Consider the following 23,632-nt stretch of genomic DNA (forward strand, 5'->3'; position numbering starts at 1 on the left):
GTGCTCCAAATAGAAAAGAGCGACGTGGTGCTAACGCAGGCATACTAGAAACGCTGTTCAACGTATTTACGCAAAGATGCATGGAATTTCTAATGTGGTTCCCATTACGTGACCGATCGGATCTTAATAAACGAACATTCCTTGTATTTTGGCCGCGTTGCCAGAAGGAAACAGGCAATTAAAACAAGAATTACTGAGAGAAAAGTCGACGACCGATAGCCTATAGTACGCGTACCACTGCAGTGAACACACTATATTAAGAGTCTGACCAGGATAGACTGTCAGCAAGCAGGTCACCGTGCTCAAACCAGAGCTTCAGGGTAACAGGTTGTCGGGAGGATTATCACGTAATGCCAATTCACCCTTCGGGAGGTTTAGACCAATGAGACAGGCTTTTTGGAGGCAGGAAATTTTAAATATGGCTGACGTTGAAGGCAATGAGACAGGCTATCCTGAACCTCAAGTCTATGACTGAATGTCTTTAGTACAAAATGAATTTATTGTACTGTCTTTCAAGGGAACAAGTTCAAAAAATTGGCCAGTTGCAAGAATGACTCGCGCACTTCGGGTTCCGTAATAACTTAATTATGTATGTTGACAGTTCATCCATTTGAAGAATCGAGAATCCTGAGCATTTTTTTCCTGCTACAAAGTAAGAGCATATGGCCTATCAGACCAATTGTGTGATTGGATCGAAGAGTTCCTAGATAACAGAACGCAGCATGTCATTCTCATTGGACAGAAGTCTTCCGAAGTAAGAGTGATTTCAGGTGTGCCACAGGGGAGTGTCATAGGACCCTTGCTATTCACAATATACATAAATGACCCTGTGGGTGACATCTGATGTTCACTGAGGCCTTTTGCAGATGATGTTGTGGTGTGTCGGGAGATTGTAACAAAAAATTGTACTGAAGTGCAGGAGGATCTGCAGCGAATTGACGCATGGTGCAGGGAATGGCAACTGAATCTCAATGTACACAAGTGTAATGTGCTGCGAATACATAGAAAGATAGATCCCCTATCATTTAGCTACAAAATAGCAGGTCAGCAACTGGAAGCAGTTAATTCCAAAAATTATCTGGGAGTACGCATTAGGAGTGATTTAAAATGGAATGATCATATAAATTTGATCGTCGATAAACCAGATGCCAGACTGAGATTCATTGGAAGAATCCTAAGGAAATGCAATCCGAAAACAAAGGAAGTAGGTTACAGAACGCTTGTTCGCCCACTGCTTGAATACTGCTCAGCAGTGTGGGATCCATACCAGATAGGGTTGATAGAAGAGTTACAGAAGATCCAAAGGAGAGCAGCGCGCTTCGTTACAGGATCATTTAGTAATCGCGAAAGCGTTACGGAGATGATAGATAAACTCCAGTGGAAGACTCTGCAGGAGAGACGCTCAGTAGCTTGGTACGGGCTTTTGTTAAAGTTTCGAGAACATACCTTCACCGAAGAGTCAAGCAGTATATTGCTCCATCCTACGTATATCTCGCGAGGAGACCATGAGGATAAAATCAGAGAGATTAGAGCCCACACGGAAGCATACCGACAATCCTTCTTTCCACGAAAAATACGAGACTGGAATAGAAGGGAGAACCGATAGAGGTACTCTGGGTACTCTCCGATACACACCGTCAGGTGGCTTGCGGAGTATGGATGTAGATGTAGATGTAGATGAGTTACCGAAACCTATAGTAGCGATTTATAGGTCCCAGAGATTCTATACTTTCGAAAAATACAGGGTTATCAAAAAGAATCATGCGATTTAAAAAAACTCGTAACTACTAAGTTATTTGAAATATGTACTATTGCACAATGCAAACTCTCGAGTTTTAGATGAGTTCCGCTAAAGAAACAGTGTACGCCCATTTCAGTTCTAGTGAAAAAGGTGTCGAGGCAACAGAAAGGATTTTTAGTTCTACGTTTTGCGCAGGGCGGTTCAGTAATAACTGTTCCTCATGATTTTCGTACTAGGTATGGTGTAGATTCTCATACAGCACAGAACATTAGAAGATGGCATGAACAATTCCGAGAAACAGTCTGTTTGTGTAAAGGCAAGTCAACGGGCCGTCCCCGAGAGTGTAACACAGGCGTCGAAAGCTTCCGCCATATTTTGACAGGGAGTCCGCAGAAATCCGTTGGGCCGGCCGATGTGGCCGAGCGGTTCTATGCCATTCAGTCTGGAAACGCGCGACCGCCTCGGGCATTGATGTGTGTGATGTCGTTAGGTTAGTTAGGTTTCAGTAGTTCTAAGTTCCAGGGGACTGATGACCTCAGATGTAAAGTCCCATAGTGCTCAGAGCTAGAGCCCAGAAATCCGTTCGCCTTGCATCTGGACAGCTAAACATGCCGCCGGTGTCTGTCCGGCGTGTGTTGCGTCGACTTTTACACATGAAATAATACAAAATTCAGCTACTGCAAGCTCTTCGTGAAGGGGACAAATGAAAACGCGTGGCCCCTGTAATTTCGTTCTTGGAAAGATGGAGGATGACAGCTTTCTTCCACGCTTAGTGTGACGAGGCAGTATTCCGTTGAAACAGAAGGGTGAAACGTCATAATTGGAGGATATTGAGTACAGAACAAGCACATGAAGCTGTACAGGATGAGAGGGACTCTGCAAAATTTAATGTGTTTCATGCAGTTTGACGGGAAAAGGTGTATGGTCCATTTTTCTTTTCCAAGAACACTGTTACAGGAAACACGTATCTCGATATGCTTGAGGACTCTCTTTTCCCATAGTTGGAGACTCATTAGAAAGACTTCATTTGCAACAGAACGGAGCACCACCACACTGGAATCTGGAAGTGCGGGAATTCTTAAATCAGAGGGTTACTGAACAATGGATCGGTCGCACTGGACCAAATGATTCTGCCTTACATTACTGGCTAACTAGGTCACTGGTCTTGTCTGTCTGTGCTTATTTCTTGTAAGAGTTTATCAAAGCCTCTGTTTCAGTGCCTCCGTTACCAACAACAATGAATGAACCGAAAAATCGCATAACAGCAGCTGTGGAAGCTGTAACTCAAGACCTGCTTGCTGCAGTGTGGGAAAAATCGAATACCGCATAGACATACGAGTATGCCGTGCAGCTCAAGGGGGGGCATTTTGAACACCTATGAAAAGGTATGAAACAAGTTTATGACTTTCTCGTTCATGAAAAAATTAAATTCGTTCTATATGTTTATTAGTTTCAGAAATATAGACGTGCCAAATCGGATAATTCTTTTTGATACGCCCTGTACTTTAATTTCAATAACGTAAATGTGACTTGAAGCCATGCAGGTGGTAGCCGACCTTTATTATAATAACAAAATATTCTCGATTCTGGTTGACTGGGTGGCAATGATAAAAGTCAAAAGTCAGCCAAGAAATGACTTTACTGCTCATATGGGTCATTTCGGAATTCATCCGTCATCAGATATCCAGGAGCGATTGCTGGACGTACATACCGGTATATGGCGTCCAAGCTGTATGTGAAACAAACATTTACAGCTTACTCAGATCTTTTTAATTGCAAGTTTGACTTCTGACAGCAAATGAAAAAAAAATTTGTATATTTTCATCTGATGTCATTACAATTTAAAAATTTTCAGATTTTTTTCCTTTACTAATACTGTGAAACCTTGCTTCTTGCCAAATTTCGTGGTCTTAGGTCAACGGGAAGTTCCCTACAGTGTTTCAAAAAAACGGCTCTGAGCACTACGGGACTTAACTTCTGAGGTCATCAGTCCCCTAGAACTTAGAACTACTTAAACCTAACTAACCTTAGGACATCACACACATCAATGCCCGAGGCAGGATTTGAACCTGCGACCGTAGCGGTCGCGCGGTTCAAGACGGTAGCGCCTAGAACCGCTCGCCCACTCCGGCCAGCCCCTACAGTGTTTGGTTAGTGAGTTTATTGATATCAACGCATGTGACAAATTGCCGTATCTTTTGACTGCGTTGACTTAAAAACTTTATTTTTCGACTCTGCCAAGGGACCATAGGCCTTATTACGTGGCATAAGTTTCAATTTGATGCTTCTACCCTTCCTGAGAAAAACGAATTTAACAATCGCACTGAAGGACAGATAGTAAAGTCATAGCATACAAGTTCGTTTTTAACGGCTGAGTTGCGGAACCGTAAAGGTAAATGCATCGCGTGAATAAGAAATTCCAGATTGCGAACATTCCACATTGCCCTCACGTTTATAATATCGTTTTCAGAATAGCTGTTTTTCCTATCACATAATTCGTGCAGCAGTGTGGAACGGCACGTAGGCTTCCTCTGGTGTACAGAAGCCGGAGCCGTGAGCAGCATGGGGACCTGCTGGCCTGCTTCTGCGTCAGCAGGTCACGCAGTTGCGGGTGTCGGCGGCGGCGGCGCGTGCGTGACCTTGCCCGGGGCCGCGTCGCTCGCTGATCTGCAGCCGCCGGCCGCGTGTAGACGTCCGGGCGGACCCGCTGTCCTGGCCTGGCACCGCTTCCGTGCTACGAGCCAACGCGGTCATCGCGTGCAAACTGCAAGCACCTGTTCGCGCTGCAAACATCGGTCTGGCAGCAGAAACGTACTACTGAAGCGGAATCGACATTCGCCCTTTTGACTCCGTTTACAACTTGCGATATTGGGTAACGGCACCCATCGTTGGTGTGAATCTCAGCCTGTCATTTTCTGCCACCATATCCTGCAAACGATGTATCAGCCGAAACAACAATATTCCATAAAAACGGATTTTTTGGGGGGCCTACAGACGGTACTGTTGGTGATAGAAAGAGAGGTCAAGTCTCTGCCCAGCCTTTTGGCTAGGGACCATTTTCCTTCTAAACAGAGGGATCGTCTTACTTCAGGTACATTACATGGCAGCGTCAAAGCCTGAAGATAACAGACTTAATCCATCGTAAGCAAACTGAGCAGATCGATTGATTTGTACAGCTTCATGATGTAAGTACGCTGTTTAGGTTTTTGTATTGGTAACGCCACGTAGCGCTCTGTACGAAAATCACTGGCTGTGCTGTGTGGAGTCTGTGGCTGGTTCTCATTGTTGTAATATATGCTATTGTAGTGTTGGGCAGTTGGCTGTTAACAGCGCGTAGCGTTGCGCAGTTGGAGGTGAGCAGCCAGCAGTGGTGAATGTGGGGAGTGAGATGGTGGAGTTTTGAGAACGGATGATGTGGACGTGTGCCATCAGAGACAGTAAATTTGTAAGACTGGATGCAGTGAACTGCTGTATATATTATGACTTTTGAACACCATTAAGGTAAATACATTGTTTGTTCTTTATCAAAATCTTTCATTTGCTAACTACTCCAATCAGTAGTTAGTGCCTAAGTAGTTTGAATCCTTTATTTAGCTGGCAGTAGTGGCGCTCGCTGTATTGCAGTAGTTCGAGTAACGAAGGTAAGTGATTTGTGAAACGTGGAGGTTCATGTTAGTCAAGGCGAAGAAACTGCAAAAAGGTGGGAATTTAAGGAGATGGGACCTGGATAAACTAAAAGAACCAGAGGTTGTACAGAGATTCAGGGAGAGCATAAGGGAGCAATTGACAGGAATGGGGGAAATAAATACAGTAGAAGAAGAATGGGTAGCTTTGAGGGATGAAGTAGTGAAGGCAGCAGAGGATCAAGTAGGTAAAAAGACGAGGGCTAGTAGAAATCCTTGGGTAACAGAAGAAATATTGAATTTAATTGATGAAAGGAGAAAATATAAAAATGCAGTAAGTGAAATAGGCAAAAAGGAATACAAACGTCTCAAAAATGAGATCGTCAGGAAGTGCAAAATGGCTAAGCAGGGATGGCTAGAGGACAAATGTAAGGATGTAGAGGCCTATCTCACTAGGGGTAAGATAGATACCGCCTACAGGAAAATTAAAGAGACCTTTGGAGATAAGAGAACGACTTGTATGAATATCAAGAGCTCAGATGGAAACCCAGTTCTAAGCAAAGAAGGGAAAGCAGAAAGGTGGAAGGAGTATATAGAGGGTCTATACAAGGGCGATGTACTTGAGGACAATATTATGGAAATGGAAGAGGATGTAGATGAAGATGAAATGGGAGGTATGATACTGCGTGAAGAGTTTGACAGAGCACTGAAAGACCTGAGTCGAAACAAGGCCCCCGGAGTAGACAATATTCCATTGGAACTACTGACGGCCGTGGGAGAGCCAGTCCTGACAAAACTCTACCACCTAGTGAGCAAGATGTATGAAACAGGCGAAATACCCTCAGACTTCAAGAAGAATATAATAATTCCAATCCCAAAGAAAGCAGGTGTTGACAGATGTGAAAATTACCGAACTATCAGCTTAATAAGTCACAGCTGCAAAATACTAACACGAATTCTTTACAGACGAATGGAAAAACTAGTAGAAGCCAACCTCGGGGAAGATCAGTTTGGATTCCGTAGAAACACTGGAACATGTGAGGCAATACTGACCTTACGACTTATCTTAGAAGAAAGATTAAGGAAAGGCAAACCTACGTTTCTAGCATTTGTAGACTTGGAGAAAGCTTTTGACAATGTTGACTGGAATACTCTCTTTCAAATTCTAAAGGTGGCAGGGGTAAAATACAGGGAGCGAAAAGCTATTTACAATTTGTACAGAAACCAGATGGCAGTTATAAGAGTCGAGGGACATGAAAGGGAAGCAGTGGTTGGGAAGGGAGTAAGACAGGGTTGTAGCCTCTCCCCGATGTTGTTCAATCTGTATATTGAGCAAGCAGTAAAGGAAACAAAAGAAAAATTCGGAGTAGGTATTAAAATTCATGGAGAAGAAATAAAAACTTTGAGGTTCGCCGATGACATTGTAATTCTGTCAGAGACGGCAAAGGACTTGGAAGAGCAGGTGAATGGAATGGACAGTGTCTTGAAAGGAGGATATAAGATGAACATCAACAAAAGCAAAACAAGGATAATGGAATGTAGTCTAATTAAGTCGGGTGATGCTGAGGGAATTAGATTAGGAAATGAGGCACTTAAAGTAGTAAAGGAGTTTTGCTATTTGGGGAGCAAAATAACTGATGATGGTCGAAGTAGAGAGGATATAAAATGTAGGCTGGCAATGGCAAGGAAAGCGTTTCTGAAGAAGAGAAATTTGTTAACATCCAGTATTGATTTAAGTGTCAGGAAGTCATTTCTGAAAGTATTTGTATGGAGTGTAGCCATGTATGGAAGTGAAACATGGACGATAAATAGTTTGGACAAGAAGAGAATAGAAGCTTTCGAAATGTGGTGCTACAGAAGAATGCTGAAGATTAGATGGGTAGATCACATAACTAATGAGGAAGTATTGAATAGGATTGGGGAGAAGAGAAGTTTGTGGCACAACTTGACCAGAAGAAGGGATCGGTTGGTAGGACATGTTCTGAGGCATCAAGGGATCACCAATTTAGTATTGGAGGGCAGCGTGGAGGGTAAAAATCGTAGAGGGAGACCAAGAGATGAATACACTAAGCAGATTCAGAAGGATGTAGGTTGCAGTAGGTACTGGGAGATGAAAAAGCTTGCACAGGATAGAGTAGCATGGAGAGCTGCATCAAACCAGTCTCAGGACTGAAGACCACAACAACAACACAAGGCGATTCTCTTGTACGGATTATTGAAAGTCAGATTGCGTTGCGCTAAAAATATTGGCTGTCAGTTTAGTGTTGATCAGAGTAGGTAAAGAGCGAAATGTCTGAATACGTTCCGTTCTGCTCAGCTGTTTGAATATCAAATAATGTAAGAGGTTTATCAGCACAGTTATTCATTAATTTTTCTAAGGGGACGGTTGAATGATTTTATGGAGGCACCATTTAGTTCATCGGTAGTTCCTGAGAATACTCGAAAAATATGGTTTTTCGGTCCGAAAACCGAGTATCGAATTCCAGAACGGCTACGCACAGCAAATGGCAGAATTTTTTTTTTTTTTTTTTTTTTGTATATTTCTAAGATTCATGTCTCAAGCAAGTTGAAACTATTCTTGATATCATTATCCATTTCTGAGAAAAATAGGTCCAAATTTCACCTACTTGTACTGTCATACCCGAACGACAGCTACTGGGTCTCGCCTGAAGTGGTTCAAATAGCTCTGAGCACAATAGGACTTAACATCGGAGGTCCTCAGTCCCCTAGAACTTAGAACTACTTAAACCTAACTAACCTAAGGACATCACACACATCCATGCTCGAGGCAGGATTCGAACCTGCGACAGTAGCGGTCGCGCGGTTCCAGACTGAAGCGCCTTGAACCGCCTGGCCACACCGGCCGGCGTGTTTCGCCTGATCTGCATGCAGCCCACATAATGTACTGTTTTACAAGTCCTCTTTATCTCTTTGCAAATCAGTCGTTTGACTGTACGAAGTGGTTACTACGAGAGCTCAATAGAGAATACTCTTCTTTACGGTAATCACTCCGTACGTAAATCGACAACACAATACTGTAAACTCTAGAAAATGTGTCGTTAGAGATCAGACACTCCTTAACATTTGTATACTCAATTTTAGTACGGTAAGTAACATTTCAAAATAGCTATCAAGCTCATTAGAACTGAGTTAACTACCTCCACCACAAAAGCCAGTCCAGCAGTCTCTAGAAAAAATTAAGTATCCTTAGGAACAAAAGATTTCAATAGAACGAGAAACCAGTCTACGTTGCAAATATTTTATCTGTATGCACTGTAAATGTACATTACACATTTTGTTGACGTCTTCTGAAATACCACTTTCGACTTCGTTATGGTGATTTGAAAATGGGCCTTGGCCCGAAACTAGTCATTGAATGAAAAATAAAATATTAGTGACTTGGACAAGTCATCAAATGAAAATTGATATATTTGTAACTTGGACTGGTTATTGGTTCTATTGATTAACAGAAGTTGCTGACCCCAATTACACCATCGTGCTGGAAGCTCATATACAAGAGATTTTGAAACAATATCTGGATTTCTGATGTTTTATGACAATTCGAAATGTTTTACTGTTTAAAAGGTTTTCCCCACGACCCGCCAGTTTAGCCGAGGGCGCTAACGCGCTGCTTTCTGGGCTCATGTAGGCGTGCTAACCCCAGATCGCATCCGCCCGGCGGATGTGGCTTTTAGGCGGTTTTCCACATCCTCCTAGGTGAATACTGGGCTGGTACCCATGTCTCGTCTCATTTCCACGACGGATGTGGCTTTTAGGCGGTTTTCCACATCCTACTAGGTGAATACTGGACTAGTCCCCATGTCTTGTCTCAGTTTCACGACTCGCAGACATTTAAAAACGTTCACACCATTCCATGGCTTACACAAGCACAGACATCTGGGGTTCACAAATTCTGTCCCGGTGCGTATGGGGTGGCGACAGGAAGGGTGTCCGGCAACCCTCTGAAACTAACATTGCCAAATCCATGACAACAAGGCTTTCTCCGCGTTGGAGTGGGACAAAGGCCCACGAAAATAATTATAAAGTTTTTCCTACCTGTTAACCGTCGTTCCTGATGGATGGTGAAATAACCAGTTAAAAGCATTGCGATTAATAGCATAAAGGGCTCTATGGAAATCTCAAAACCAACATCGTATCACCAGTAATTTCTTTGTCCTCATGGCCTACCAACTATTTCTGAACGTGTTAAGACATGCCGAACTGCTGCGCGGGGTGGCCGTGCAGTCTAGGGCGCCTTGCCATGGTTCGCGCGCGTTCCCACCGTCGGATGTTTGAGTCCTCCCTCGGGCAAGGATGTGTATGTTGTCCTTAGCATAAGTTAGTTTAAGTTAGATTAAGGAGTGTGTAAGACTAGGAACCGGTGACCTCAGCAGTTTGTTCCCATAGAACTTACCACAAATTTCCAATTTCCATGACGAATTTTATTTGTTTTGGATCGGTATTGAAACCAAATACCAATAGCCATTGTAATTAAGCAATGCTTTCGTGCCTGACCATGACTCGATCACAGCAACGTCCGTCATTCAAGACTAGACATAAAGAGCCGAGAAATATCGAAGGTCTCACCAGTATCGTTTCGCAAACATGAACTACAAAATTTTTGTGCGCTATCTGTAATCATGTCAAGACCATAATTGGCCTGTTAAATAACCCGTAAAGACGTTTAATACAAGTTAAAGTGACAAAGTATGCGTCTTTAAAACGAAGTATCGTGATATAAAGTTTTGTGACGAGGACTATAACACAGCACGTACTCAAATGGTTAACAACGTAACATCAAATGTTAGACACCGAATTTGTTCACTAACAGCGAGATGTTTGAACTTGAAATGAGGATACAACATCTTTAACTGACATGGAATCGAACCTGGCGCCTACAACCGTTGTTTTCTATCTACGAATTCTTTGTTGACCAGGAGTGAGATGCGTGCATGTTTAACTAGAAAGAACGGCACCTGCCGTTATTGTTGTCAGCACATGTAGAGATAGCAAACGGAAATTATTGATCACTAGTAGCTCGGTGTGCAAATGGTAGGGCTTGAAACAAAACCATGGATATTTTTGTGCCAACCAGGACGCGAACCAACTTATGTGCCTTTCGTGGAGACATAGAGCAGTTTGCCATCTTGGTGGAAACAACGAAATGATCGAACTATATCGTTGCGTGTGGGTCAGATACCACGAAAGAGCAGATCCGAATTCTTATCCCAGTCTAGCGCCAAATTTTGCAGAGTCACAAGCTCAAATACAGTAAGAGCCCTGTGACCTTAAATGACCATTGGCTCATTAAATAAAATCTCGCGTACAGACGTATGACACAAGTGACACCCAGTCACCTGACCACGCTCGAAGTCCGTGAGTTCCGTGGTGCGCCAAATTCAGCTCTCTCTCGATGTTTAATGACAACTGAGGTCGCTGATACGGAGTACCTGGCAGTAGGTGGCAGCACAATGCACCTAATACGAAAAATGTATGCTTTTTGGGGTGTCCAGGTGCTTTTGATCTTATGGTGTGTCAGCCCCTTAAGAAAAATTAAGGGGTAACGCCAAAAAAAGAGACATATACTCTAGCAAAGAGTAGTGTGAACATAATATTTGGCCTATAGTGGCTCAGAAAGGGTCTTAGACCTTACGAAAACTCCTTGGGAGAATATATTGCAGCTGGTATTTTTTGCCAACAACTAAGACCTGTATCGGTCTCAGAGTAAGAAAAACTACCGATAATACATTATCACGTGTTGATACTACAAGATATCGCACCTTGAAAATATCCTTAAGAAAACATCCAGGAGTTTCAAAAGTGATCCATGACCCACTTATTCTTCTGATCTGATTCCCTCAATTGTTTACCTTTCAAACTCGCTATCGAAAACCATTCAATAAAATTTCTCTAAGGACGAAAATACACTCTAAACCTGGTTCGACGACATTCTGAACCCAGTTCCAATAGGTAGACGTTGAACCGGTAAACTACCTAAGCGTGATCAGATTGTTTTAGATAATGCTAGGGAATATCCTGTAGATGATTGATCTCTCTCGGATGTTTACTGTTGTGCTCAATAAAATAATGGACAACAGCTTTAAAATATGCACTGTATTAATTCAGATGAAATTCAGACTTCCCCGATATCCTTATGATGAATGTCTATTATAGTGAAACGTAAAGTATCTGTAACGGGAGCGTGCGTATATCAGCACGAAATAATAAACTATTACTCATTGTTGACTTCGAAACAGTCTGTGTTTACTTGCTGTCCAGTGTCACAGTGTACCTCTGTGGTTTAGTTTTCCGATCAGAGATGCTGGTCGGAGGGTCTTTCACCGGAAGACTATTTAAGAGCGCGCGGCGTCTCGGCTGTTCTCGAGTCCTTCAGATTTGGTTCCGCGATGGTGCGAGGATACTCCGCGAGGTGGCGGGTCACATGGCTGCTGGCAGACGGAGAGAGCGAGCAGGCACGGTGCATTGTGCGGCGTGTCGTCCACTGTGAGTGTGCGAAGTGTTGTGCTCGAGTCTGAGGGGCCAGTGTGAACTGGCGTTCACAAACAGTAGTCTCTGCTTGTTGGTTCCGTTGGTTTGGTAGCTAAAAGGCGGTTTAAAGCATCACTGTGTCTCCCAGTCTGGTTACAGTAGAAGTATGAGTACAGTTACGCTAATACATACCACATTATATACTATTCTGTGCCATTTCACTACTGAGCGTTTGTTATGAGACAGCTGGTTGGTCTAACTGATTTAATATTAGTAATTGGTTCATGTTGCACTGTTCAAGTCTCTTTCATTGTTAAGATATGTCTAGATTTCAGTTGGCTGTAATTTGGTTCGGTGTTCATATTTAAAGAACTATGACGTGCTGTTTTTGTTTTACAGTACTTCAGATATTTCGTGCCTTAAAGGGAGTTCCTTTTACTTCCATTATGTAAAGATTAGCTCGATAGATGATATCTGAATTGTTTATAAATCTAGCACGATTAAATGGGCTGACCCTGGTGCTTCCTGTAAAATGAGGTGTTTTTAAACTAGCTCTTGACTTACTGAGTGTTTGTAGAATGTGAGTAACTGGTTTACACTGTTTGCAGTTCTGCTGATCCAGAATTGTTTCATAAAGTCAATTGCCTTTGCTTGCATTGGTCAAATAATTACTTGAAGTGTCTGGAAGTTACTCAAATTATTGGTTTGTTACGTTGGTATAAAAGCAAATAATCATCTATTGGTTTAATTCACAGGCGGCTTAATTGAAAGGTTAAAATTAAATAGGTTTGTGCTGTTTAATGCCAAACGATGGGGGATCGTAATACTTGTAAAATATTTGTAATTGTTTTCCATTGCAGATTTTCGGTGTGTGTGTGTGCGTGGGGTTATTTATGTTTGTTGCCGTTATTAAAGATCTTAATTAAGTTCTGTGACTTCTCGTCCACGCCTGGTGCTAACAGGTTTATGTTAAAGGTACGAAAAATTAGTCTAATCAGAAGAGCCAAGACGTGCACTATTGTAAAGAGAAACGTCAACAAGTGCAGTGAAGAACCTACCATACGTAAATGCCACTATTGTGCCAGTAATGTGGCGCATAACCCTCGCTCCCCAAACTCACACACAAGTTAAGTATTGTAGTTAACCCTTGGTTGTCAGTCGCTTCAGAAGGATCTGTATCTGTTGTTTCATTGACTGTCTTGAGGGATTTCCGAGTCAGTCATTTGTGAAACTTGAGTTGCAATGGTTTGTTTTAAGGAGAAAAGTCATACCTGGAGATTCTTGGAATTCTTTATACATATTGTTAAATGTCAATATTATTTTACTCTCAGCAGCCAGTTAATAATGTTCTTTTAGTGCTGGTCTTCAGAGTTTGTTTAAAGTTTTGTGAACCGACCATTTGTGTTCAAGTGTTTAAGGCTCAGAAGAGACTAAGAATAAATTTGTTTTAAAGTATGTTTGTAAAGTGGTTTGACACTTTCCCATCCCTTCCTATTATTTCAACGATGTTACCTCACAGCTAGCGAAATACTGCAGCGTTGTGCTCTCCATTATTGCTCCACTTTCGGCTAGGACAGACGATTTGTCAATGTAAACGACGAGAGTAACTACAGTTTCCACTTCAAATGACTTTCCTGGACTCAAAACCATAATTTGATAACTTTTTCCACACATGTGAAAATCACTCACGTTATGTAGTAGAAATGATACCCATATATCAAGTGAATTTTGTAGGCTACTTCAGCGTCATCCAGTCATTCATAAGGTTGCCAAACGTATCGTGTGTTGTTCCAACTTCTAGCGGGCAATACCAGACTTGAGCGTTCTAGGACATGGCTACAGTTCATGTCCCAAAGATGTGGCTGCCGAGCGCCGAAATACTTAAAGCATGTGTGAATGACCCTCATTAGCGTTTCTGCATCTAAGTTTCGGGACTCAAAGGCGCCGACTGCAAACTAAACAATACAAGCCATTAACTGTCAGAATTATTTTGGTTTTTCTGTTTTTAGCATACTGAAATTACAGAGGTCATTTTTAAGACATGTTTCACGTTTTTAGAACATTTCCAGTAGTTATATTGTCAATGTTACTAGTAGACAGCCAATTTTTCACTTAATAATAGGCTTGTAAAATACTTTTTGAGATCGATGTTAATGGCACTATCCATGAATCCAAGCATACAAATGAAGATGCACCGCAGCATCGATTGCAAAAGGTTATACACTCAGAGACACTTCGTAAGCTACGAATAAAATGAAGTTCCAGATTGAGAAAGGTTCCTAAGCAGGAAACAGTAAGAAATGACAGAAAACGCAGACTCAAAATTCTGCTGAAATTAAACTAGTGAATGTGTATGGAGCGCAGCATCCATCTCCTGCTAACGTGAAAGCAGCTGTTATCAGGAAGTGGAATAAGGAACACTAAACGCTGACAGTAATGTCTAGAATAAGTCATCGTCGAGTAAAACTGTCATTAATTTCATAAATACTAAAAGAAATACGTATCATCCATTCGCTATGTTTAAAATGTATCGGCTGCTGATGCTTTATCGATAAAAGCGAAAAGCCCTTATATTTCAACGTGTAGTGCGTATAAGACAGAGAGAACCGGGAATAACGACAGGATCACCAAGCTGAGAGTGGTGCTGAGATTCTGTGCACCTCTTGTTTAGTGTGTTATTAATTTAGCTCTTAACGTTTTAATATTAACCATGCCTTTTGGCTATCACAATAGTCGAATACAATTAGTGAGTTCTGTTCCTGTGGCACAGAAGGGAGACGGTTGTAGAATTTTCTGAGACTATTCATATGCTACTGAATAATAACACCAAACTATATAAGATTACAGGCTATTCTTAATTTTTACCTGAGGAAGAATTGCTCGACAGTGTGTGAATTGCATCAACCACATCAACCTTCACCCAACACACGACACAGTCCCACTATATGCCAGTTAATCGCTGCAAAATGCTCTATGCTCGCATCTTTCTGCCAATGAGTCAATTTCTATCGCAGGAGAGCCATTCCGTTACCAAGACGATAAGTGTTACCATCTACCACACCATCGTTCACTCCCACTCCCTCCCACTATCCACCACATCCATTCATTATGAAAACGAACGCAGATTTATTGCCTAAGTTAACCAGCTTCTTATCAGATATTCTGGCTGGATATTCAGCCTTTTCCCTGAAGAGAAATACTTAAGGTAAATAAGAATACTCGGTATGGCGATCATCCAATGTTTCAGTTCCTCGAGGTCCATTACAGAGAAAATTGTGAAAACAAGCGACAGAGAAGCACCTACGAATTAACGAATAATAATCAGTGATATGTGGCACACTCGGTCAGTCACCTGACGATCATAAAAACTGCTTTTTGATCTACATGGCACTGTAATACAAACTTAAGCGTTATGTAGGAATCTGCTACATAAATTCGTTGGGGTGTTTATCGATTAAGACAGAGGAGGAGGAAAAGTCGAAGCCGCATCTATGAAAATTTGTATTTGGCATCTCTGTTATAAATATAACAAACACATGTCACTGTTCTTGCAGATTCAACCCCTAGGTGAGTGTAATAGGGGGCGAAACGTTTTAAGAAAATATTTCATTGCAAAAGCATTTTAAATGGTAAATTTTTGAAAATTGGTGTGGCTTCATAATTAGAGACGAAAAAAACACGCGTTTCACTGTTTTTGTAAATTCAACCCCTATTGGGGTGAAATAAGATCAGACTGATTCACTGACTCAGCATCGCCAAGCCCAAACCGTTAAGGATAGAAACTTGAAGTTTGGAAAGGATGTGCATGTTGTATTGTAGGTATCATTTAAGAAGAAACTGGCCGAAATTCCACTCCTAAGGGGTAAAAGGTTGTTTGAATGTATGTCGCAACTAAGGAATTTAGAAGCTACAACTCCGAAAACTGGTATTTGGTTTCTCAGTCAGAAACTTAAAAATATATGCTTCCGCATTTTTGCAAATTCAACCAGTAAAGGAGTAAAACCGTGAGTGGAAATTTTTTTGCAAGAACTACTAAAGGGCTTTTAAGGCTACATGTACGACAAATGGTATTTAACTTCTCAGTTAGAGAAGTAGGGTACGTGTTTAAGTGTTCCCGGAAATTCAACCCATAAGGTAGTGCACTAGAGGATGAAAATTTTTAAGAAAATATTTCGTTACATTAAAAAATTTCGAAACTATAATTATGAAAATTGGTATTTCACTTCTCGGTTAGATATATGAAAGTTGCTATGAAACTATCCCTACAACATCCCAACAAGAATGATTAACAATAACTGTGCGATCAAGCTACCAGAATCGCTTTTTGATCAGAAATTCCATGCGAATATGGCCTAGATTAGCATGGGTAGCTTAGAAGGTATTGCAACATAAAAATTCTATTAAATAAAAATAAAAAATTAATTCTGCAGGCCATACAGTTCAGTCGACCAAAGCAGCGGCTGCTAAGCTAGTTTAACATATTGCAACACATTTCACGGATGTGTTGCTCATCTTCAGGTGCTTATACATATAGAAAACTGTTACGTAAAGACAAATTATCTTAATCTAACTTAGCATTTAACTATTGTGTTCACTGTTAACTACTGCAGCGGCTATTGGAGTATTTATGGGTGAGGTTGTCAGTTAGTGGCCAGAAATCGTTGTCCAGTCGTGTCTTCTGCTGGTGTGGAGCTGTGTCTCGATGCGGCTTACACCACAGCTTATGTGGGAAGCACGTAGATTTCCAGCAGTTATTGTGGTTCGGTGTCATGTCATACACTTTTTATATATCAGTGGTTCGCTTACGACTTAGCCTTCCCAAACTCCATTTACATTTATGGCACACTGTAGTAGCTGTGTCGCAGCATTACCCTGTTGCTCTGCTTAATCGTATACTGATCTGGACGTAATTATTCCACAGTATTCTGGTTCCTTAACTTAGCAACCGTGGCAACAATTCATAAAGAAAAGATCAGGTGTGACCTACGCTAAGATTGCGCTCTAATTTCACGTTCTGAGTAATATACCTTAGGAAATATGGACGTAATGGGAAAACGATATCTCGCAACAGTGTTACGTTGGCTTAGTGACAACTCACTCGATTTTCATTGTGCTTCCTGATATACTAGTCAATTCGGATCTTGCTGGAGAAACACTGTTGTTTGTAAGCCATTTTATCGTTTTCTGTACTCGATCTGCAAACGGCCAGAACGAAATTCAGTTACTCAATCATAAGGCAAGCTCTGAGTCATAAACCATCTCATAACCTCCGTTCAATGTATTGTAATACTGAGAAGAATTGCCTATTTTGGAAGTAGTGAATTATTTGACTAGAAACGTTCAGAAAAGGATCCAAGAGACAATTAACGATAGTAGTATGTGAGTTGTATGTCACTAGGAGGATCATACCGGGGACCAACTTTACTAAAGCATGAGCATTCTGAGATATATCTGGCGGCGAAATCAGCATTGAATAGCAGAACTGAACGCTTTTTCGTATATTTCTTTTCGTATCTGCATCAGAATAGGTGAATTTTCCTTCTAAATATACATTTTGATTACTGTGTGATATACTTGAATCAGTTCACAACTGTGACTGAAACAAACAGTTTTGTTGTGAGACAGAAACGAAAACTCTTTAATTAAACTACGTTTTCTGATACATTTCGATCATATTCATAGGCTTCAAAGGTTCTCAAGCCATATTCTGGAAGAGCAGTTGCCATATGAGTAACTTCACCGCCACTGTGTCGCAATTTTATGACACTTGTGTTAGCAGCTATTAAGTTCTCTCACACACGGCGTCCCGAAAACAAGCAGATCTGATAAAACCTAGCCTAATTCTTACTATGTCACGTTCAATTAGCTTATGGTCTGCATAACTCCGTACATGGAATTTAATGTCGAAGACCTTTCACTCGCCTGTACCATTTATTTCTCATGGGAAAGATTTGACATCACAAGCTATATCATACCATTTCGTAAGAGTAACGTACGTGGTTGGCTGAATGACGTACTAGTGAAAACAGTCAGTTTCTCATCCGCATTTAGGGGTATCTAATACTGCCCCTTCTATGTATTTTAATTGATGGTAAGAGTTATTATATTAGGAGAAGAGTGAAAATTATTAAAAATGCGTAATTTTAAAGTATTACGTCTACGCCGCCGGTCTTGCACCACTTTCTTCCTTTATGTACTGTAATTTCTGCTTGGCATTGAAAGAAAATCGTACCTCTCTTTTGCTTTCGTCAGCAAGCTTTTTCTCAGCGTAAAAAACTAAATACTTTATCTTTGATGCATTCATCAGCACTGGCGTCACGTGCTATATGACCAAAAAAATTAGATTCATGTTGGCCTCAGTCTTTCTGATCAAATGCTGCAAGATTATGTAAAATGAAGAGGCTTTTAAAACACTGAAACTAGTGAGTTTTTACGTATATTCTGCTACTCTTATGTAAAATTTCGTCCTCTTCTACCACTGCATTTGGCTGATGGGGAATAGAGGCTCCTAGTTTCCAGATGAATCTGTTATTCTATGATAGCTCTTCTCATTCATAATGAAATGCTTCGGACAGCGCTGTCATGATTGTGGGTGCTGGCCTTCTACACCTAAGAATATCCTATATCTCTTCCCATACGTGCTCTATGGTACTCAGGTCAGCACCTTCTGGAGGCCAGTTCAACAGCTCAGCGTCTACGTTCATTTGAAATCAGTTTTTTACAGGAGAATGTTCATGTTGGTAGATTATTCCGCCCCACGAAAATATCTAACCAACTGAAGGAAGCCTTACGATCTCCAATATTTCGTAGTAGTAATGACAAGAAAAGACAGTCCAACATTTACAGAACGCCACAACCGTTTGCAGATAACTAAATACTTCCCTGTATTTGAGCCACTGCTTCGAAAAATGACCAAGCACGCCTGTAGCAATGCAGAATGAAGAAGTTAATAACGATAATGGCAAGACAATCGAAGTATTTAGTAACTTCACACTCATGGATGGTGTTTCTCGATCTAAGAAATTTTTTGAAGTAGAAAAAATTTCTAATTGGATTCCAGTCGAGGCTATGATGGCTAAAAACATCTTTACATCATCCTGACATGAGACTAACATAATCTCTGTTTCCGAATCCTGCTGGCAATTAACCAGTTAATGGAGAACTGAATTTTTTTCTCCCGTATCTAATTTGTGAGCCAAGCGTATCACACTTTACGACACGATCATGAATGTAACAAATGTAGGCTTCAGTGGTCCGGTGCATTGATCCTAGCCTCTTAATTGCAAGGTATGGGCTCGAATTCCAATTCCGGCAAGTATTTTAAAGACAAACGAACAGATCTCCTTCACCTCTAGGGATGCCAAGTGAAAAATGTAAGGTTGTACTGTAGTCTAGAATCTACGCTATAAACATCATTGCCCCTCGCTACCAAATGAGGCAGATGCGGTTAAGGTTGGGCCATAGCAGAGGTGGAAGTCTCGGCAAACCGAAACTCTGTCGCCTGTGAGCTTCCTTAAGCTAGAAATTTTATTTTATTTAATGACCCAATGGTCATTTAAGGTCACAGGGCCCTTATTTTATTTGAACTTTGGACGCTGAAAAATTTAGTGCTGGAGTGGAATTCTCCTCTTTCGTGGCATCTGACCCACACCGAACGGTATAGTTCGTTAATTTCGTTGTTTTCACCAAGATATTTAACTGCTCTATGTCTCAACGTGGGTTTGAATGCTGGTCTAGCACAAAGATATACTGGCTTCGTTTCAAGCCCTTCCATTTGCACACCGAACTACTAGTGATAAATAAGTTCCATTTCAATGTTTTTTCATATGTTGTCAATACTAATGATAGGCGCCATTCATCCTAGTCAAACACGCTCACATCTCACTACTGGCTAAAGGCAATTCGTGGATAGAAAACAACAGTGTTAAGTGCCGGGTCCGATCCACAGTCAGGCAAAGAAATTGTATCATCGTATCAAATTCAAGCTTCTCGCAGCTGTTGAAGAGATTCAATATCTAACATATGATTCTACTTAGTTAACAATCTGATTTCGTGCTGCGTTTGAGTCCCCGTCACAAAACTTTATATCATGGTGCTTCGTTTTAAAACGTGCAAACTGTCATTTGAAATTATATTAACTGCTTTTCAGAGGTAGGTGACAGGGAGATAAGAGTCTGGACTTGATTCCAGGCAAAGCAAAAAATTTACAAGTTCAAATTTGCTAACTGATACTTCGATGTTTCTCGGCTATTTCAGCCTAGTCACCAATGACAAACGTCTCTATGGTCGAGTTTCGGTGAGTTTCGGCGAGGCACGAAAGCTATACCGCCTTACAATGGCTGTAGGTGTTGGGTTTCACTACAGATCCAGGACAAAAAGGTTCTTCATGTCGTTTATAATTGAAGCATGTGCACAAATTATTGCTGAATCGTGAGTACAGAGAAATTACTGGTGATACGATGTTAATTTTGAGATTTTCATGGAGCAATGGCGGTTGTTAGTCGCATTGCTTTTCACTGGTTACTTCAACTTGCAGTTTATGACAAAACACTCGTATCAAGAACTACGCTTCACAGGTGTGGGAAAACCTTTTAAAGAGTAAAAATACTTTGAACTTTTGTAGAACTTCAGGGGTCCAATTATTTTCTCAAATTCTCTGGTTTATAAAAATACTTAATTCTATCTAGATACTGCTGGAAAGACTTAAGTGGCGGAGTTACTTAACACAGTTCTAATGAGCGTGGTAGTGATTTTGAAATGTCACTTACTGCTAATAAAATTGAGTTTGCTAGCATTAAGAACAGTCTCATCTCGAATGATGCATTTCCTACTATTTACAATATCGTAGCGTTGATTTGCATCTGGACTGATTACCTTAAATAACAGTGGTCTTTAGTGATCTCTTGTGGTATCCACTTTGTATAGTCAAATGACTGTACTGCAGACAGATCAGAGGGCCTGTAAGACAGCTACGTTATGTGAGCTGCATGCAGATAAGCCAAAGTCAATTCAGGTCGATCGGATACTTTTGGGTATGGACAGTACACGTAAAATACGCACTAATACCCGGTTGCGGAAAAGTAGTTTGTAAAGTGGCGTGGACAAGGAGAAATATGCTTTAAAGTGTCTCAGTTACCATCAGAAGGGTCTGGGAGATGCATGTGGTAGTAGTGAAGAAAATACAAAATTTATGTGCGCGTAAACTCCGATCGAAGGTGTAAAATTAGTTCAATTTTATTTCAGTTTCTCTTAGGTAAGCTATCAAAAATTTTATTGGCGCGTGTTATTTTCATATGAGTGGCATGCACTGCTGTAGCAGGGATAAGAAGGCAACCCGCTGGAAAATGTTTATTTGCACATAAACATATTCGCCCTTCCTTATGCTGAGAGAGAAGGAGACAGTGGCAATGTGGGAGAAATAGAGGGACACAGTCGCAGTGGAACATAGTTGACTGTAGCAGAACAGTGCTAGGAAAAGAGCGGAGACACTGTCAGTGGGAGTGGAGTAAAGAGAAGGAGTAAGTGGGTGAGATCCAGTGATAAGAAGAGACAGTTTGTGTGACAGTAGAACTGACGAAGAGACAGATACTACGAAGAGACAGCAGCAGTGGGAAGGAGTGAATGAGGTAGTAGCAGTAAGAGAGAGCAGAGGTAGACAGAGACAGTGAGAGCAGACACTAGTAGTAGGACAGAACGAAGGAGACTACTCGTATGAGACGGGACAGCAGTAGTGGACACCAGAAGATCCTGAGGAGGATCCCAGCAGAGGAGTCGAAACGTCGATCGTTTTAGTAGAAATATGACGCGTCCTAATAACCCAGAAGATTTTAACTACAGTGAAAACGGCCATGAAAGGTTGCATAATTACATACAGATTGTACATATTCTTTCTTCCCACAAACGTAACACTGTGCGTGTCTGGAGGGGCAGTCTTGGCGTTTGTGCCGTGAATAGCAACCAGGGCATCACTTAATGCCGTTAGCCTGTTTAGAGAGCTGCTTATGCGGCGTGGAGAATTAATTACGCAGCGTGGCGCATGCAAACTGCCACTGAATAATGGGACTCAACCTAAGAAATTGCTGACTGCTCAGATTTATCGACCGACAGGGCACCTGAATGGTACGGATCTAGTATTTGCACTACATGTTGAACTGATGGATTGGACTGTTTTAAAACCTGTTCTCTAAGTTTGACATCTGTAACATGGTACACAATCGCATCACAGAACATTATGTCTGAATATCAAGCACCACAAGCACATTTGAATTAGCACTTCTTCGTCATACCCTGCAGATCTGTTACCCGCTAGCGATATGTTTGTTCTGACCATTTCTTGCAACTGTAGAACTCGTACTGAGCTGATACCACATTCTATTGTTGGTCATAATAGTTAGTTAGCGAATCGACAACCTGATCATACGAAAGTACACTGGGAACGGCGTTACGAAATAATTTCTGAATGAGTCTGAACACTGCACCTCCTACCGTGGACAATAGATAGAGAAGTTTCACAGTACCTGGTATGTTGTGAGAAATTATGTGGGCTTCAGACTGTTGCAACCACTCGAGCCATTCCTCTTGTTGTTCATGGAACTGGCAGAAAGGCGGTATAGCACTTGGAGAAACTGTAGGTGCCTGCTAAACAGCATTCGTTTGATACGCCAGTAACTGTTGTACCGTATTCAGTAAATATGCAATCTGTTACATCTGAAACTGAATCATCTGCATTAGCTGCGATGCATCTATCGCTTGCAGCTGAGGCACCTGTGCAGAGGGTGGGTTAGGTGGGTTGGGAATTTTGGGAGATGCAAATGCGATAAACAGACAAGGCAAGCAATAAAAATAAGTACAAAAGCAAAGAAAATTTCCGCAACGCCCACCTGGAAACATTGATGAACAAAAACACTGTAAAAGACACCATTAAAGCTAATAAACAATCCTGCAAAGAAAAGACAAGAGAGAAGTAAGGCACCAGCAGAACACAAAAGAAACTCCGTGGCCGTAAGGCTCGGTTTTTTTTTTTTCGGTCCTCTTCGTCAATGCTGAGTGCTGCCCACTCTTATAATATAGGGTGCCTAGGAAATCCACTTTCTCGGATCGCTAGACAACATTTCAAGCAAATCATGTTAATGAATTTTTATTGCAGTAAGGTGAATAACAATATTGAACTTCAGAAAAACAGACGTTGCAAGCAATGTGCGACAGACAAATAAGAGGTCTCTTCATTATAGGCAATGCCTAATACAAGTGGAATTATACAGTTTCTATGTTACTGCTGCAGTGTTCGTAGAACGGATAGACTTCAACTGGACCGTGGCCAGGCGGCACAGTGCTTATGTCATCGTGTAGATGATGCGGCCGTTTCGTTGTCGTCCTGGAGAGAGGTCGGTCAGCGCGCTATTGGCTGATGTCTTGACCGCCGTGCCGGCACCAGAACAGATCTGTCAAGTCGTCAGATAGAATTTTACTTTCGAATTCTCTGGACGCTTCACGAAAGACTCCCTTTAGGCTAATTTCAACTCGTGTTAGTTTTGTTTATCTGTGAGGCTTTGGCTACCTTTAAATCTTCAGAAACTCTGTTTCCTTTCGAGCAGCTGCCTAACATGGGTATCAACCACGGTGGATTTTTTTCCATCGCTTACTACTTCGTTTGTCACATACCGTCAAAATCGTTTTGTACATTTGTTAGGGTTGGAGATGAAATTATCATGCTAGCCCCTCAGGTAATCGGGAATGTATTTCTTGTCACACCGGCTAAGCAGAAAAATCTTTGTGCTTT

Source organism: Schistocerca piceifrons, chromosome 7 (genome assembly GCF_021461385.2).
Source record: "Schistocerca piceifrons isolate TAMUIC-IGC-003096 chromosome 7, iqSchPice1.1, whole genome shotgun sequence".
Classification (NCBI taxonomy): Eukaryota; Metazoa; Arthropoda; class Insecta; order Orthoptera; family Acrididae; genus Schistocerca; species Schistocerca piceifrons.